This window comes from Pogona vitticeps, chromosome 4 (assembly GCF_051106095.1).
Source record: "Pogona vitticeps strain Pit_001003342236 chromosome 4, PviZW2.1, whole genome shotgun sequence".
NCBI lineage: Eukaryota > Metazoa > Chordata > Lepidosauria > Squamata > Agamidae > Pogona > Pogona vitticeps.
This window is the reverse complement of record NC_135786.1, coordinates 34,911,947-34,931,652: the sequence shown is the minus strand read 5'-3', so window position 1 is coordinate 34,931,652 and position 19,706 is coordinate 34,911,947. Positions and strand designations below refer to the sequence as shown.

The 19,706-nt window shown below is 40.4% G+C and overlaps 1 long non-coding RNA gene across 2 annotated transcripts in view; it reads left to right on the top strand.

The window, feature by feature from the left end:
- LOC110073342 (uncharacterized) overlaps positions 1-18,393 on the top strand; it is an 80,191-nt gene extending 61,798 nt beyond the window's left edge. Inside the window, exons 4-5 of one of the 2 annotated variants that reach the window (XR_013545063.1) lie at positions 13,278-13,488; positions 15,496-18,393. This is a non-coding gene — a long non-coding RNA (uncharacterized LOC110073342). Of the gene's footprint in view, positions 1-13,277 lie in introns of both variants that reach the window. The other variant, XR_002299563.3, reaches the window with a different exon arrangement.
- The last annotated feature ends 1,313 nt before the right edge of the window (positions 18,394-19,706 follow it).

The following is a 19,706-nucleotide window of genomic DNA, read 5'->3' as shown; positions in this document are numbered from 1 at the left end:
TCTTGATTAATATTTGAGGCCAGATAAAATTGCTTCAGGGGGCTCAGCTCAGTCCCAGTTGCCACCAGATGGCTGTTTCCTGGTTTAAGGCAATGTATGAAAGTGTGCTTGCATTAATCTCCTCTCCTCCCATGTGACATTTTCTGCCCCAGGCTCACATCAGTAAGTGTTGTCGGGCCCAATTCACACAATCATTCCAGCATGATGTAATGTGAGTTAATGCGCTCAAGGTGATTGTATGTGCACCGAAGCGGTTATCTGCTTGCTTCTCTGTGAGCACAGGTCATGGATCACCTGTGTTCATGCTGAAACCCACAAACGAGAACTACTTGATGAGCACATTGTTTGCAGTTGCCACAAGTTCAGGAAGCCACATCTTCCTATGCCAACCTGCTCAATTTTAATTAGCTATTACACATAAAAGTTTTTTTAAAAGTTTTATGTAACAGCCAATTATCACTGGATATCAGAAGATTAGGAAATCCCAGAATTAGGGTTGTTTTTTGTTTTTAATCCTCAAACTGACTTTGCCGGCTGGGAGATTGGGGAGTTGTGGACTTAAAAAGGAGCAGGCCCATAGTAAGCCTCAGAATAGGAAGTGCAGGTGAAAATGTCTATACCGCTGCTCTGATGTGACAGAATCTCCTATTCAGCATAATTAGATCGGTCCTTAAGTAGATAGTGCATCAATGGCTATTTATGCTGGATTTCTGGAATTTACCGTACTTTTCTGTGTATAAGACGTCCCATGTATAAGCCACCCCCACTTTTCTAACCCAAAATTAAGAAATCAATATTTAAAACATAAAACAGAAGACATTTTTATTTAATAATTAGGTAATATTTACATACCAGTACTGGCATATTATGCATCACACTTTAACGTTATCCAGCCTCTGGGCTCAAAATGCTTCTGAGCACTGCCTACATGTTCCACCTCCAATAAGATGTGTTCCAATTGGTTTGTTCAGCATCAGCAGATGTCAGTTACATAAGGCTTGTGATTGGAGGAAATTAAGTCTCCTGACTGTAGGAAGCTAAGCCTCGTGATTGAAGGAAGCCTGTTTGCGGAGGCAAGATATGGGCTGTTTTGTTCTCTCCTCAGCTTCCTTCCCTGTATAAGATGAGCCTCAATTTTTAGTCTAACAATTTTAGGAAAAAGTAGTGTCTCATATATGGAAAAATATGGTAAATGTGTGATAAATTAGATTCAGGGAAGAAATCCATAGCTCAGTTTATAATGCATGCTTTGCACGCAAACAAAACAAAACACCACAAATTCCATCCTTGGCCTCTTCAGGAAGGCAGAGAACGAGTCTTGTGTGACGTCCTGGGATAGGTGGACTGATGTCTGTCAGTGCTGCCGATAGTGGTCTAGAGAGATCAATGATCTAACACAGTATAAGGCAGCTTCTTCTGTTCCTGATGTGTTGAAGATGCTGAAAATGCAGCGTTATGGTTGGTGACTGTGATATTTAAGTCATAAGACATGAGAGCAAGACAGTCAGTATGTCATTAAAGCCAGTCTTGGACACCTGCATTAAGTGCCAGACTGAAAGTCTAGTGACTCTTACATAGCTGTAGAAGATGGTTTGTCCCAGAGGTATGAATGCTTAAGTGTCCTACTTCTGTCAGATTCATGCATTCAGTTGAATTTATAGGCCAGATTTTTGAATTCAAGCATCCTTAAAGTCCCACACTGAAATGGTAGATCCTGTTGGGTAGCTTCTATATAGTTAGAGAGAGATTATTTATAACCAGAACAGAGGTTGGGTCTCACCCCTACAGTTTTTAATTTATTTTTTTTAGGTAAGAGGTCCTCCTGTTCATTAGTTGGAGCCACTGTTAGTGAGAACATAAAAATAAAGTTTGTTTTTAACTGTGGCCCCAAAAGAAACTTTGACAATTATGGGGTTTTCTACATCTGGACATAACAGTTTGTAATTCTTTCCTTGCTTATATGGACCAGCATGTCTGAAAGACTTTATCTTGGTGAAGTCAGAGGAAGTGAGTTATTTTGAGGAGCCAGGATTTAAGTTGCTTTGTAATTCAAAATATCTTGTCCTTTCTTGTAATCTCTAAGCATCTAAATTCATTATATTACAACAATGTATTAGTGAGAATAAATTTTATATTGCTTTTTGTGTATTATGTATGTTTGTTTAATGCCATTCTGAGCTGCTTTCAAGACTCCAGTCTTCCTCAAGCTTACAATATATGAAATATAATTCCTATTCAATTCTTTCAGAAGAAAAACTTTTCTGGTCTAATAATATTTTTGTGGTATGCTTCTGGGATTTATTATGCTTCATACTATGGTCAGAAACCTTTCAGTTTACATAAGTTAATGCAGCTAACTATAGCTAATTGACAAGGTGCTGGGATGTGTTCCCATTGCATGCATGGCTGGTCATAAGCCTAACTGCACAACTGCTACATCGTCAATAGGTCATGGCAAGTTGACAAACCTTTTGCAAACTTCCCTAGGATGCTGGCTTAAGCTACATAGGGTACAATCAGATTGGAAATAGCTTCCATTTAGAACTGCTTGTGGCATGATCCAGTATGAGCTATTTCCTGGTGTTCACAATGTATTAAGAATCAGCCTGACCCTGATCCATACCTATACTAGATGGTTTTGGTTCAGTAGCAAGGCTACCGTTTTCTGGGGTCAGGCTAGAACAATCTCTCCATACATGGAAGGGTTGCTTTAAGGGAGATTGCTCCCAGAAAACATTTTCAAATGTAACCATATGCAAACCCTTCTTGTCATCTGATCGCACTCTAACATTTTTTAATGAGGATGAACAATGAGATTAGAAATCCTCTTTTTTAGATTTAAAAGTACAGTAGATGTTACTATTCCACAAGAGTTTAGTTCCTCTTCTGTGTTAACTAGACATCTTTGGCAGTCTGGATGTAATGATGTATCAAAGCAGTGGCAGGCTGGCAACTATTTGTGTAACAATCCAATATGGGAGCTGGTAAACCTAAACCTCTGGGGCGTGGTGGCGCTGTGGGCTAAACCACAGAAGCCTGTGCTGCAGAGTCAGAAGACCAGCAGTCGTAAGATTGAATCCACATGACGGAGTGAGCGCCCGTCGCTCGTCCCAGCTTCCGCCAACCTAGCGGTTCGAAAGCATGCAAATGCAAGTAGATTAATAGGGACCACCTCAGTGGGAAGGTAACAGCGTTCCGTGTCTAAGTCGCACTGGCCATGTGACCACGGAAGATTGTCTTCGGACAAAACGCTGGCTCCATGGCTTGGAAACGGGGATGAGCACCGCCCCCTAGAGTCGAACACGACTGGTCAAAAATTGTCAAGGGGAACCTTTATCTTTACCTAAACCTAAACCTTGTTGTATGTTAAAAACATCTCATAATTGGTTTGAGGGTGAGAATGAAGTTAACAGAAACTGATGGCGCTCCTGGTGCATGGGGTAGCTTTTCACCAGTTTGGTCAACTTGACCAAAATACAACAATTTTTCTTCAGTAAAATATTTGCTTCCCCCCCCCCTGGAATTATAACACTGGAGCATCAAGCACCCTGAAATGTTATCCTTCTCTTTCAGCATACCTCTTTTAAGCTAATGAAACAAAAAAGAGAAGTTTCTCAAGAGAGAAAAAGAGAGAGAGAGAGTGTGAGGGAAGGGGATGCATCACCAAAAAAGGACACAAGTCTGTATAAAACTTTCATATGCTGATTTATATGTATGGCTGCACCTTTAGGAAGTACGTCTGTAATTTAAACAGAAATTTGTACATCTCAGCATAGAAGGGAAGAGTGTGACTATACAATCTGTGTGGTCTACTTTCCAGGTGCAAAATATTCATGGACAATTTCGGGGACCCAGCTCTTTCATTTTATGGTTCTTTTTCTTTATACAAGATTTGAACTAGTGCCCTACTGTTCAGAGAACCTGTCAAATGCTTGAGAGCATCTTTTATAGGATGAGCTACCTCCCCAGTATTAATGGAATTAGAAACCTCTTATCTTCCAGAGTTATATTTGAAGGATAAGGCTATTTTGAAACTCTCTACCCAATCCCCGTTGGTCACATGTTGATAATGTCTACTCAGATTCCTAGTTCTCTCATATTAATGATTTATGGAATAGGCATGTGTAATTTTTTGTTTTGCTGAAACATGGCTCTCCTGCAGTGACATTTCTGATGAAGACAAGTTTAGCCAACATGGAAATTTGAGAAGACATCTCAACACATTGCAATGCCATGATCTCGCTATGCTAGCATATGTTCAAAGAGATCGTGCACAATCAAGGTTTATTGGATGCTTGTGTGCTTCCAGAAAGAGGGCCCCTAACCGTTGCAACCATTGTTCTTCTCCTGTTACATATAAATGGATTTCCAGTTGACTAGTTACTCTGCGGGAGTCTGGGAGTTTTATTGGAGATTTGTATCTTGCTATGTTCTGTCCAGAAGGGAAGCATGTGGTCACTGTGGTGCCCTCTTCTTTCCTTGCCTTGACTGCAGTCACTGCATGAACTGTCCTCCTAACATTCTGACATGGGTGCTTCTACATGACATATTTGAACCATTTTACCTCTCCTCCCATCAATGTTTTTGGAGTAGTGGAACTGCTGGGTTTTTTTAAAATGTTGTTGTTGTTGAAAAGAATGTCTATAACACAGGGCAACAAGATTGCAGCTAAGATATCTTTCCAGTAAGAACTCTTATGATTCAAGCTCTAAGCCTGGTTGATTCACTCTGGATATGCCTGGCATCTGTCAGCTTCCCAACCCAAGTTATTAAGAGAACCAATCAAGTCAGATTTACAACCTTATCTGGTCAGTTTCAGAATGGGGCTGGCTTCCTTCTCCCCTGTAAAGAGGCTTTTAAATTGAAAAACACTGCAAGAAAAAAATTTTTTGTACAGTACATCCAATATCCTAAGGCACAATTCCTCTCAAAGTGCCTCAAATATGTATTTTCCTACCAACATCTAAAAAGAGATTGTGCTACTACTACACTCATTCCTTCTTTAGCTGCATTTGCTAATTTGGATGTACAGATGCAAAATTAAACAGCATTTTTTAAATTCAAAGAGAATTACAATGCATCTCACTAAAGTGCAGTATGACCAGGTGACCTGTGTGTCAGTGAGTCTGCTGGCTAGGTGCTGCTAACTTTGGACCAGCTGCTTCCAGTCTCTGATCTCCCTGCTTGTGGTTCTTGATCTTTAAATTGGATGGAATAATATTTCAGATGGAGGACACATTCAAAAGAAGGCTTGTCCACTAACAGCATTCCAAACAGAGGACTGTCTCTTTGAAATGGTACTGCTGCTTCTTTATAGCAGCTGGTGAGCTTATTCAATGCTTACTGGGCTCTCTTTTTATCTACTTGGTCCAGCATGCTGTTACTGTACATTGCTTTTATTTTTCAAGAGGCCTGTTTTGCCTCCAGGCTTTTCAGCAGAACAGCATAGGAGCACTGAGTTTAGTACTGTATTAGCAACTATGATAGCAACTCTTGTTGCAAAAGGAAGGAGGGGAAATCTATGCTGGAGAAATCCATATATATATCCACACTCACCAATGAAAACAATTCAGGGTGACAACCCCATGTTCTTTCTCTTTTTACTAAATTGCTGTTGCTATCGGACTGTTGCTGTTTGTCTCCTGAAAAGGAAGAGGTGAATCCATTTTTTAAATACATTTTGAAATGTCATATTCCCCTGCCTGTTTTCAAAGAGCAAAATCAAGTTTTAAAAGTTTTCTGTTTGCCTGGAGATTTGCTCATGTAGAGATCCTTTATTATTATCCATTGCCACAGGGTGACTCTGCTGCTCCATTGAAATCAGGCTGGAAATGTTTGTGTTAGTCTGGAGCAAATGTCAGTATAACCCATTATCTGGGACTGGGTTTGTTTAGCAACCAGACTTAAGGTGATTTTCAAAGGACTCCTACTGGTCAAGGATCTGGAGAGAACTGCTCATGCCCCAGCATACTGACACAAGAAAGGCATGCAGAAATTAGAGCTTGGAAAAGTTACTTTTTGGGACTACAACTGCCAGAATCCCCAGCCAGTATGATAACTGGGGATTCTGGGTGTTGTGATCCAAAAAAAGTAACCTTTCAAAGTTGTGGAATAATAACTAATAAAAAATAACTGTGAACGGGGAAGCGCATAAGCGTAGTTATGAAGCACAAGTAATGTGTCCTAGCATTTTTGCAGAGAAAAGAATATAGAATCAAAATGAAGAATTTTTTTCTATGGATTCTAATTGTGGTGTTTTATGCCCCTGGTTAGTTTCTACTCCTCCTTTATCTTTGGATTCCTGATCTGCTCCTGGCTATGCTTCTGGCCATCATATTTCTCTTGACATCTGCCTTCTATTCTACACAGTACCACTGGCAGAATTTCGACAGCCTTGTCCATGTTCATTGTGTGGTTGCAGTGGACCTGTGATTTGATAATCATCCAGGCACAGGCCTGCTATCTCTCTGCCTTGATACAGATGTTACATCCGGAGTTTGTTAAATTAGTGGTTTGGACAAGAGTTCCCACAATATTCCAACCAGCCTGGCTGGAGGGTTCTGGGAAATGTTGTGCAGAAAAGTAATGGTTCCAAGCTCTACCTACATTATGAACCATTACGTGTGTAGGCAGTAATCACTGGGTAAGAATGGAAAATTCAGTCAGCAGGTCATCCCAACACCTTTGGGTGCCCAAGGTGGACAAGTGAATTATCCCTTGTATTTGCGAGATCTAATGGTTGTTCTGGGTTTTTCGGGCTCTTTGGCCATGTTCTGAAGGTTGTTCTTCCTAACGTTTCACCAGTCTCTGTGGTCGGCATCTTCAGAGGACAGAACTCTGTGCTGGTGAGCACAGAGTGCTGTCCTCTGAAGATGCCGGCCACAGAGACTGGTGAAACATTAGGAAGAACAACCTTCAGAACACAGCCAAAGAGCACGAAAAACCCACAACAATGAATTATCCCTTCTCTTTCAAGATGCATGCCATCCTGTTCAAGTGAGTCACGTCCAACATCAATGAAGTTATAAATTATATAAGGTCCTCCCAACTCACGTGGCAATAAAAATATAGCAATAAAATTCCTTTTTTTAAAAAAATCACCTATTTGCTGGCCTTTTGTGAACCCAAAATGAAAGCTGCCAAACGGTAGGGATGGTCCTCTATTCAGTAAGAGCAAAAATGACAAAGATCTGTCCTTTAGGCACTTCAGTGATTAATTTTTTGTGGCGTGACCTTTTGTAGTTTACTTGAACATATGAGTAACAGAAAGAGATACATATTGTGTATTCATGTGAATAAAAATATGACACTATAAAACTGGCAAAGAAACAGGGTTGCCAACATTGTAATCAGTTTTTTATCCCCAAAGTGGCATAAAATAAATGTAACCTTATCATACTTTTTATTGGCCCTGTTCATCTATGTAAATAGCAGGCTAACAAATAAAGACGGGTAATTTTCCTCCCATTACTTTAATGAGGAGGTGGCAGGAATACTGCTCTTATATCCTACAAAAGCCAAAGCCACATTGAGCCCGCCAATTTCTGTGATATTAGTCTGAGTTATCTCTCTGCGATATATCTTGGTGGCAGGGTGAAGAAAATAATTTTTTTTCAATCTTCACAGCTTCAACATAGTCTTGCTAAAGGCAATCCTGCTGGCAATTAATGTAAAAAATAACTGTGAGAGGGGAGCTCATAAGCTATAATTCAGAGGATTATGTTTCTGGTTTTGTGTGTATCTGCCACCATTTCAGGTAATCTAGTTTAGGACTAGGAAGAAACAATAATTCAGTCAAGGCTTTATAAACTTGCTTTACTAATTTGGCCCAGAAATTGTGTTGGCTCCTCACCATTGATTCTCCTGATAATTCCACTGATTGGTTGTTGTGGGTTTTTCAGGTTCTTTGGCCATGTTCTGAACATGGCCAAAAGAACCCGAAAAACCCACAACAACCATCAGATCCCTGCCGTGAAAGCCTTCGAGAATACAACTCCACTGATTCTTTACTCAACACTTTTACCTGAGAGTAATTACAGGTGGTTATTTCAGATTAGATATGTATAGGGCTCTACTGTTATTCACTGATGTTCCGCTCCCCTCTGCCTCAAAACTTTGAAATCCTTGGGATTTTTCCAAATCAACTTTACTAGAAGAAAGAAATGAAATCCATAGCTTAAAACAGCCATTCTCAACCTTTTTTTGGCCACGGTCATAAACAGAATATGAAAGAAATATAAGCCAAAATATAGGATTGTATAAGCTGCATAACAAACCTTATAAGGTGGTGTGTGAATAATTGTTAAATGCCATAAAATATATTTTTCTGAATAGCAAACATATTAAAAGATGATCAAGTGCAATATCATAGTGTGGTTTTATATTTTTATCAAGTCAGCTTCGACCACTGCCTTTTCCCTGGGAATGCATTCAGCACTACATGTCTCAATGAATGCTCTCCCAATCGGTAAAGGTACACATTTATCATAGACAATGAATTTTTCAGTGCAACAATAGCAGTGAGCGATTGTCAAAGAAGGCTGTTTTTTTAAAAAATAGTTCTCCACATTCAAAAAGCACCTCAGAACAGGGCTTCCTAGGAAAAACAAAATGGTAGCGGTTCCAAGTGCAACATCCCATCCATTGCTAGAACATAAGATGCCTCGCCCCTGAAGCAAAGCAGCTGAATTTCAGGTACACGAAAAAGCTGACAAATGGTCCTTGATTGTTGAGAGCCAATGTGGCATCACGGTTGAAAAACAGGCTAAGATGTGAAATCCTTTTTGACTATTCAGTGAAATGGGTGGTATCAGGTCAGTCTCTCTCATGTGAAGATGAAGCAAAGGGACAAGCAGAGGGGGGAAAGGAGTTACGTGTACTAACCTAAGTTCTTTGGAGTAAAGGCAGGATATGTGTGTAACTAATAAGTAACTGTAGATACCTAGTGTGGGGTAGTGGATAAAGTGAGAGACCAGGGTTCAAATCCCCACTCAGGCATGGAAACTCACTGGGGTATGTGTGATGGAACTAGTAAAACCACTCCTTAAGTATCTAACTTACCTTGAAAGCACTACTAGGGTTGCTATAAGTTGGTTCTGACTTGACAGCGCACAACAACAAATAAGTACAGTGGTGCCTCGCTAGACAGTTACCCCACATGACAGTTTTTTCGCTAGACATTGACTTTTTGCGATTGCTATAGCGATTCGCAAAACAGTGATTCCTATGGGGGAATATTACTGGACAATGTTTGGTTCCTGCTTCGCAAACCGATTTTCGCTAGACAACGATTTTGACAGCTTCCTCCGCCTTAGCAAAACAGGTGTTTTCGTCACCTAAGCATCGCGAGACAGCAATTTAAACAGCTGATCGGTGGTTCACAAAGCGGCTTTCCTATGGCCGATCTTCGCTAGACAACGATGATTCTTCCCCATTGGAACGCATTAAACAGGTTTCAATGCATTCCAATTGGGAAATGCTTTTCACTAGACAATGATTTCGCTAAACAGCTATATCAGTGGAATGGATTATCATCATCTAGCAAGGCACCACTGTAACTAAAAAATAGAGGATGGAGAACTGGATTTTGAGCTATCACTCCTTCCCACTGGTTGTGTCAACTATGGCTGAATGAAATTATCCTCCAACAACATCTGAAAGATCATAAATGTCCCATCTTTGCTGTATATATGATTATCTAGTTATAGAAATGATTTGTATGCTTCCTTCACTGGTACATGAGATTCTAGTCTGATTGGAGATGTATGCCTACAAGCCCAGCTCTTTGCAGTACACACCCATTACCTTTGCTGGATCATAATTGTGTAAAGCCTGTTCCCTGGCCTTTTTCCTAATGAGACGAGGGGTATGTGCATTATTGTTTGTATTTCTGTTTCCTCCTTGTCTTCCTCTCTTTTCCTGGAATCACTAAATGCTGTTTGACATTTCAGGCCCTTCTTGGTGTCCCCCCCACAACCCTAATCAACGTAACGGTTGCAGAGATAACATAGCTTCCAAGGCAGTGACAGGACCAAAAGGGTCCTTGCGCAACATGCACTGCGCAGAACTTCATCATGTTGCAGTGCTTAAAGGAACGGAAGGCAAAAGAATAAAATCAATAAAATATTCAAAGCTTTCACATTATAAGCTGTAGCAAAAACTTTTCACCAAATGTTTACTGTATAATAAATTCTATTAAAAAGCTCAAGCTTGTACGGTTGGGGCGGAGGGAGAGGGGGCTGGAACGCTGTCACTTTAATTGCAATGGCATAAATATTTGATATTCAGTAAATTAGATCTGTAGCTATGAAAACATTCTTGCAAATGGATTTTTACCTGTAGCACAGTGCCATTAGCGGGGGAAAAAGTCAGCACTGCCTCGGGGCCTGTAATTAACTCAACCCAAGCAGAACTAAACATTTTTGACAGTTTTCCTGGTCTGGAATTAACTGTCATAGCAGAGAATGAAAGAAACTGCATTGTCACATTATGTTTACGTAAAGTCTGTAAAATGCTGTGTTCTGTATTTTTGTTTTGTTAAGTCTGGGTTTCATGCTGTATCATCATCATCATCATCATTATTGTTATTAATCCTGGAGATCAGATGTAGATAACAAATGTTGCATGGACTATCATCAAAGTAGAAATCATGGTTTTAGAACCATAAGGGTGCAGGCATTAGCTCCTGGAATTTTGATGTTGTTGGTTGCTTGTTAATAAAGACCAATATGTTGCACACTGATATAAATAATAATGCCGTGACATTTGAAGATATTAAAAACTGTGTATTTTCCCATCTGGATCAAGATTCTGCAGTAATAAGCAGTTTGGCTAGCCAGTGTCTGTATATCTCCTTTTGGATTGTGTGGTTTCCTTCCCCCCTCTACTCCACCCTTCTGTTTATGAAAATAACTGTCACTCTACTGGAATGCAAAACCTGGAGGGCAAATCTGCTTAATGCTTCTCTGAAAGCTACTTATTATCCAGTGGCTAAGAGGAAAGCAGAACAATAGTCATTGAAAAGATGTACAGGGCCTCATTTCCTGGCATTTTGCCCTAGACATTATTTTACATCATGGGAGATGTATGTGTGTGCATGGGGGTGTCCCTGGAACTCAGATTAAGGGTACTAGTCCATCAGCATTCCCACTCCCCCATATAAAAAATTATTTATTTATTTATTTATTTATTTATTTATTTATTTATTTATTTATTTATTTATTTATTTAATCTTCTACAGTAGATTCCACTGAATTCTATGGATTCTACAATCTGTTTAGGACTGTGCTGTATTATTTTTAACCCAGGGTTTAATATAACAATTCCAAGGTTGTTCACAACATTAAAATCATAATAAAAGTAGACAGAAAGTATATTTGCAATGAAAACATTTCTTTTTTTAAAAAAATCATCCCCAAACCAGCAGCAACTGAAGTTCCAAGGTTAGGTAAGATGGAAGGAAATGAAGGGCAAGAGGAACATTATATTCTGTGATGCTTGGTTAGGGCCACTGTTTGCTAACATTTATTCTGTTAGTATATGTCATGCAGAGTTGGGCTGGAATCAGGACTGTAGATAGGGTAGGGGTAAGGGCACCAATGCTTAGAAGGAAGTGGAATCCAAAGGTGAATGTACCAATAAGTGTTAGGAAAATAAGTGGCAATATCTTCCAAAACAAATCCTTCCTTCCTTCCTTCCTTCCTTCCTTCCTTCCTTCCTTCCTTCCTTCCTTCCTTCCTTCCTTCCTACCTACCTACCTACCTACCTACCTACCTACCTACCTACCTACCTACCTACCTACCTACCTACCTACCTACAGAAAATTACAGCAAATCAGAATATTAAAAACAAATTAAACATATTATTAAAACAACAAACTGATAAAACACTACTGAAGATAAAAAGCATTTTTAAAAGTAAAACACACACGTCCATTGAAATTTCTATTGTGGCTGCTGCTTTGGCCTTTTGAGGAACAGCCTTGGTCCCCACCCCGCCCCCAGACATTAGCTGTCAGGTCAACTCAGGCAAAGAGCAGAGCAGAGCTGTGGTACTGAGAGGAAAGAGGTTGGCCAAGCTCCTTCCTCCCTAGCAGAGGTTAGCATACAGGTCTGGTCTGCTGCTAGGGTTCAGCAAATTCAGTGTTATAGCCTGTTATCATAGAATCATAGAAAAGTGAAGTTGGAAGGGCCCTACAAGGCCATCAAGTCCAACCCTCTGCTCAATGCAGGAATACAATCAAAGGATATCTGCCAGGTGATTATCTAAGTTTCTCTTGAATGCCTCCAGTGTTTGAGCACTCGCCAACTCCCAAGGTTCCACTGTCGTACTGCTCTAACAGTTAGGAAGTTTTTCCTGATATTCAGCCAACATCTGGCTTCCTTTAACTTAAGCCCATTGTTGCATGTCCTGCACTCTGGGATGATTGAGAACTGAAAGAGCTTGAAAGCCAATCTCTACCATTCCTTGTTCTTTCTCTGTCTTCATGGGAACATAACAAGCCCAGTGTTGTCTGCAGCCTCTTTTCAGTAATGGCCGACCACCTGTTAAGGAGTTCAGAATATATTTGTTCAGACATAAGCCATCACTTTCAGCTCTGTCTTGAGATGCCTTCTCATTTAGCTCTTCTCTTTTACTCTTTGCTCCCCAGACATAGATTAGCCTGCTGTTATACATCTAGACCAGCTGAGAAAAATGCAGAACACGTGAGTCTTAAGGAAGTGGTCTCCTTACTGACAATAACCACAAGAAACCTGTCATCATTTCATCTCACAGGAATGTCGATCTGTTTAGATTGTGATGACAAGTCATTTGTATATTAAGGCTGAAACCCTTTGCGCACTTAACTTGGAAGCAAAGCCCACTTACTTTTTTCTGAGTAAATGGATACAGGAGCAGGCTGCAAATCCTATCTGTCTTCACAGTGCTTTTAAACTATTCCTCTCACAACTTTCCTCCCATATAATATGTTAGAGTATATATCAGACAACCAAACAAATTTCTTCATAATTGTGCTGTCTACCAAGTGGCCAGAGAACTCCATGGCTGCAGCCACTAAAATGACTTCATCAAGACAGCATCATCTTATTTCCAAAACATTGTGCTAATGCGCTGTTTTTCATCTCTCCCCTACCCCAAGTTTGTTTTCAACTGCCTGTACTTCTATAAATGCATAATTACAAACCATTGGAAGAACCACATTCCCAAAGAGGGTAGAAACTGGCAAAAATGAAATGCATGAAACCATTGAGCAACCACTTCCGTTGTATCTCTTTCAGAATCCTGATGCCGTGACAGTCCTTCAAAGAGAGGATCGTTGTCTGCAACACAAGACTCCGGGCCACTTTACATCATCAACCTTTGCTTTTGTCATAACAGACCTGAACACACATACACACTAGTCAGGCTGTTGTTCTTCAGAGCAGTTAAGAAGAAAAGTGAAAGGAAGCTTTCAGAATGAAATGCTGCGTTGACCAGCTAATCCTCTGTGTGAGTATTAGAAGTAACAAGGTCCCTGTGCATCCCATGCACTGCAAGTAAGATAAGACTGCTGAAATTGTGCAGCACAAGTATAACATCCAAATGATGACACCTGGAGCTATACTTAGCCATTCTGGTATCCAAGGCTTTGCCACCCTATTGGTTAAGCTTAGGTCACTTGAGACTGCTATATGTAGGGAAAAGACAGAGACAGAGGAATGGGGAGTAATGCCAAGGTCTGAGCACTTGATGGCCATATTGGTTCCACACTAAGCCTGGCTGTTTTATAATTTTTTCCACCTCTAGATGAGTGGCTAGAAAAATTATACATCATTGACAGGGGTACTTATACTTGAAAAGCAATATGTAGGTTCACGTCCCTGCAGCAGAAATTCCTGTAGTGTTTGAATATTGGTGGTGCCCTAGATCAAAGCTTCAGTCATCTCACCCTAGTTACACCTTGAGGACACCCAAGTTGATTCCTCCTACTCGGTTTAAATTCAAGGGAGTTGTTCTGATTTTAAATCATTGTTTAATGCTGGTAATGAAGTGGATGAGAGTGAAAAAAAATTGAAGCCTAATTCAGACAAGGCAAAAATGCTCCTGGTCAACCAAAAGGCAGATCAGGAAATACTGACTCAGCCTATGCTGGATGGGGTCATACAGCCCATGAAGGTTCAGGCTTGCTAATTTGGCTGTACTGTTGGATTCAACAGTACATGAGGTTTTGCCAAGCATTCTAATGCACAGCTGAGGATAAGCTCACACTGTGCGCTCATTCATAAAGATGTTGGATATAGCCCTAGTGACATACAACTACAGTGACATGTGGCTTCGTTACATCCCTTTAGGAATGCTGTAATATGCCATGCAAGGGTTGCGTCTGAAAAATGTTTGGACATTTCACGTGATTCATGTATCTTCAGTCAAACTGTGGACTGAGATGAATTAGACAAAGTGTGTCACCCTTTTGGTACAACAGCATAATTAAAAATACTAATGATGATCTACTCTACAAAGCTCAATAAAACTAGCTTGGCTCAATACTATCTGCAGGGTTTTATTTTCCTACTCTCTAGTTGTTCAGATTGTTGATGAAGTCCCTTCTCTTAGTCCTACCATCCTCAGAGACACATTTGGCAGTGGTCAGGTTCTTAGTAGCTGCCTAGAATCCCTCTCTTTTATTTTATTTAGGGCCGGACTAGGACTAGGAGTGACTAGGACTTTCTCCCTGGAAAAGACTCTGATGTTGGGAAAGTATGAAGGCAGGAGGAGAAGGGGATGACAGAGGACAAGATGGTGGGACAGTGTCATTGAAGCGACCAACATGAATTTGACTAAACTCTGGGAGGCAGTGGAAGACAGGAGGGCCTAGCGTGCTCTGGTCCATGGGGTCATGAAGTTGGACGCGACTAAACGGCTAAACAACAACAGGACTGTGGAAGAACATCAGTTTCTTTATATAAATGGTGGGCAACATGTGGCCCACGGAGCATTTTTGCTGGAGAAGTTTTAATTAGTTAGGCATTGTTATTTATTTGTTATTGATATTTTAAAATTGTGATTTAAAACTGTTTTTTATGTTTTAGTTGATTTTGGTTTTATTTCAGCTTCACTACTGTTAGCCACTTTGAGTGGCTTTTTTTTGTGGCAGGGAGACAGAAAAGGCATGGTCTAAATTTAATTTATAAACATGTTTGCTCAGAAGTAAACTTGATTTTTTGGGGGGAAATCATAACTAACTGAGTAACAATTACATAGCAGGAAAAATCAGACATGATCTGCTGTGAAGGTGTACCCAGGAAGCCAGGTGAATTTGCTTTAATAGACGACCCTGGAGTCAGCAGAGAGAGCAAAGGAAATTGCCAATGTGCACTTTTTAGCCCCATGTTAAGGTAGCTCTACTGCAGCCATCCAGATTTACAGGAGGACAGCTTCCACAGAGCTCCCTTTACAAGCTGCCAATTTCCCCCTCTTTGCTGATTTCTTGCTTATTTTTTTCCCTTTGATCTCCAGCTGCTCTAGCACACTACTGCTGGCCTCAAGCCTTTCAGGGGAACTGATTTGGAGACAAAGAGGTGCTCAGTCGAGGGGAACGGACATCCCATGAGTGCTCCTGTGCTTTCTGTCTCCCCTCCTTAAACTTAGAAGCTGGGAGAGCCAGATTCTGGCTCAAGCAATCACACCACTTGAACTGATGCAAATGCATTTGATTCTAAAAAATGGAGAAGCCACACAGTGGAGAAGGAAAAAAGTATGAATTGGAGAGAAAAACTTGGAGCTGAGCCTCATTGACTGTATATTGTATAGTTAACAGAAAATAAAGTGAACAAACTGTCCCAGTCTAGAAGCATTTCCTACAGTATTTGTTAATATAGCTGCACACCAAGTGTGCTAAACTACCATCCTGTCCTCAGCTAATGTGTTGCCCACTAATGTGTTGCAGAACAATTTTATACAGATCTATTCAGAAGTAAATCTCACATAGTGAAATGCAAGTCATTCCCATGTATGTGGCAACTAAGGATTTCATCCTTAGTTTTGCACCTCCCAGTGAGGAAAAAAGCAGACCGTAGAGAGGTTACATTCTGAAGTACTACTCTCAGAACCCTTAGCCAAAAAGGACAGAGATGGGACTGGCTGGGAGATTTTGAGAGCAGTATTACAGGGGAAAAAAAAAACTTTTCCAGGGTTTAGGTCTTAGTCCAAAAGGCTTCACACAGGGTGGGACTGCAAAAATCTTTGGTAGACTCTGTTACATTGGCTACCATATTTCATGAGGCCAGGTTGCAACCTCAAAGTATGAGATTTTAGGTTCCAGATTGTACCTAGCACTTAACAGTAGCATGAACTTACCATCAGCCTTGATGAATAAGATGGAAAGAAGGGATCTTGAGAGACAAAGGGGTCTTCTTCTTTGTTAACAGTTAGGCTTGTAATTGTTGAAGACTGCAACTGTTCTAATAGGCAAATACTATAAGAATGCAAACTCATCACAAGTTTATATAGTTAACTCACCCAAGCAAAATAATTATTCTTTTTAATCAAGTCTATTCAAACCTCTTATTACTTTATTCTTCCATTTCAATAGCAAAATGATTAAGATTGAATCTTAAAGGAATTCTTCACAACAATAACTCCTCTTATCACAGGAGGCAGTCTCTGCTTCGTCCAGCAAATTCTCAGTTTTTAGATATCCAATATATCTTGGGAGGGGGAAGCCCTCAATTTCTTTCTCAGGAAAAAAAAGTGTGAGAAAAGGAAGGGGGTAAAATTGAAAACAGACCCACTGCTATCTGAAAACAAATTCATGGGAGGGAGAAATTCTAGCATATAAAAATAGGAGTATATTTAGCTACTGTAACAGAATGACAGTCTTTTGGCAGCAACAATGCAACGGGAAATAGAAATTAACATCTTGAACACTCATTTATTTCTTTGTAGACTGGTTTCTAAAAAGCACACTCCTTACAATTTGTTGCTGTTTTGTGATTTAGCACAACACACGTAGGAAAGAACAAAACAGTATACTGTACATTTGTATAGGCAGTTCAAGAGACAGACATTTGTCAGGTTGCCAGCTGTCGTAATAGGTAGGGTTGCTGGGCCTCAGGGCTGCAGCTAGTGTTGCCAGATCAGCAATTTCATATACCTTGAGACTTCAGGGCTAAATCCTGCACTCTCTTCTGGGCTCCAAATGGCTCAATGGTTCAAGAGCATGAACCCACTGGCCCTCTCTCCAGTCCTCTGGGCCCTGGTGCTGACTGGGAATATGGATGCCTACTTGGCTTTAAAGTCACTTTACCCACAAAAGTTTCTCCCTCTCCAGAGACACTCACCTGGAAATTGGTCTTTACCACTTGGAAATCTAAGAAAGCATTGCAATGCGCTGTGACTTCAGCTTGCGAACCTTAGTGTAAGAAGGCCAGGAATGGACAGAGGAGACTTGGAGAGAGAAGTAGTGTGTGGGCCCATGCGTTTGTGCCATTGGAAGCAAGCAGTGAGTGGAACACACTTGTTACAACTCATGGGTGTGACCAAGCACAGGCACATATGCACATGTGTGTGCATGCACAGACACACCCTATTTTCCCTTCTCACACAAGGATCTATCTCATGGCATTATAAAGCCTACACCTAGCCTCAAAGCAGGATGAACTGTTTGCTTGGCAAATTCCAAAATCCCATCCTTGCCTTCACAGAACTTGAAAAGATGCCCAATTTTGTAGAAAGCCAACTGGTGATATTTACCAAAGAAGTACCCACCCCCACTTTCCATGGACTTTCCATGGACAAAACATACACACCCCATGCAACCCACACCATGCGAAACACAGACAGAGGCAAAGCACACATGCCAAATCAAATCAACCAACCAGTGAGTAAATGGCACAACATCACCACCAACACCATCAGCTTCGGTTACAGCCACAGCAGCCACCACCTCCATCCTCTATGTCAGTGGTTCTTAACCTGGGCGATAATGCCCCCCAGGGGGCGATTTCATTTTTCAGGGGGGCGGTAGAACGAAAAGGGGCAGCGTGGGGGCACTGGAGCAGAAGGGGGGCGGTAGGGGGGCGCTGGAGCAAGCCAAACCTGTTAAGATGGCTGCAGCCTTTTTACAGTGTGCATGAATATATATTTTCCTCCAATCTTAATTTAGTTTCAGAATTTTCGTCGTGAAATTTTTAGTTCCTGCATTGCGGTTTGTTTTTATGCCCTTTTTATATTTCTTTTTGCGTCTTAAAATTCGCTTGCAACTAAATCATTAAATGTTACTTTTTGGGGCCTTTCATTTTCTTGGAATTGAATTTTGTTTTCAGGGGTCATTGGATTTAAGTGTAATAAATAAATAAATAAATAAATAAATAAATAAATAAATAAATAAATAAATAAATAAATAAATAAATAAAAGATATCATCACCGCGGGGAGGGGGGCGATGATAACTTCCTCAATGGCTCAAGGGGGCGTTTCTTTCAAAAAGGTTAAGAAACACTGCTCTATGTGAAACATGCATGCATAATACAGGCAGAACATTACTCCCAATTCCCATCAACACCTTCTACCCCAGAAGACACTGCTACCACCCTAGCATGTCAGAGGCAGGGCTTTTATGATATCAAAGACAGTGTCAATAATGCCCAGCTCAAAGCATACTTTGAGTTGGGCATTTTAATCGTTTCAAAATAAAACCCTTCACTATAGCTGTGGCTTATTTTTATTTTCTAGGAGTGACTTTTGGCCTCATGAGGGATCCTGGGAAATCAAGATAGCTCTGGAAGGCAGTGATTTTCTTTGTAGAATGTCAGACTGTAAAGTTTATGTATATTAGAAATCAAGAGGGGCAGCAGGGAGCCTGGCTGGTGCAAAGGGAGAGTTCTGGGTGTGCATTGTTGTTTGTGGCTGTTTGCTGGGGAAACCTAGAAGTAACACTCTTCTTTCATGTCTGCAAACTGAGGATGAAGAAGTCTGCAAAGTAGGATGCATAGCCATCACTTCATCTAAACAACCCCTTTGGACTCTTACTTAGCCTTCTGTGTTATATTAATTCCTGATTACTATGCTTGCTAAAGTTGAGCACTGCTGAATAAACCATGAGCAATACAGGAGAAAGCAGGAGTTTCCAAATCTCGAGATTTAATTTATTAAGTAAACAGCTTCTGGAATGAGGCTCTGTCCATTATTTGATGATCTGGCAAGTTGTTTCCAAGCTGAAATAAAGTTCAATTTTCTATTAAGCGCGTTTTTCTCTGGCATAATAATGACCATAATGAATGTACAACATGCAAAAAGTCCAGGTTTTTTTCCCCTAACTGCAGTTACCTGACACAGGTTATGAAAGATTACTGGAGAGACACTAACATAAAGTAGATCTGTAGAGATGCTTACGTGATAACTTCTTGTTATATTAATGCTAAGGCTGCAGTCCTTCAGGAAGGCCTAGGTTTCATCAAATTCCATGGGCTGGGTAAACAGGCTTCCAAACTGACCACTCAGCTGGAATATTGTAAAAACTAAAATTAAAATAAAAGGCTGTAATCTAATTTGTTCTAAACACCTGTGTGTTTTTTAAAAGCCATTGAAGTCATTGTGAAAAGGCATCAAATATATAGAGTTTTGTTTCTGTGCTATTATTTAGGTATCATATTGGCACATCTACTGTACAGATTTGAACTAGTTTAAGACTGATTTTAAAAAAATAGAGTTGCCCTAGTCCATGAGGAG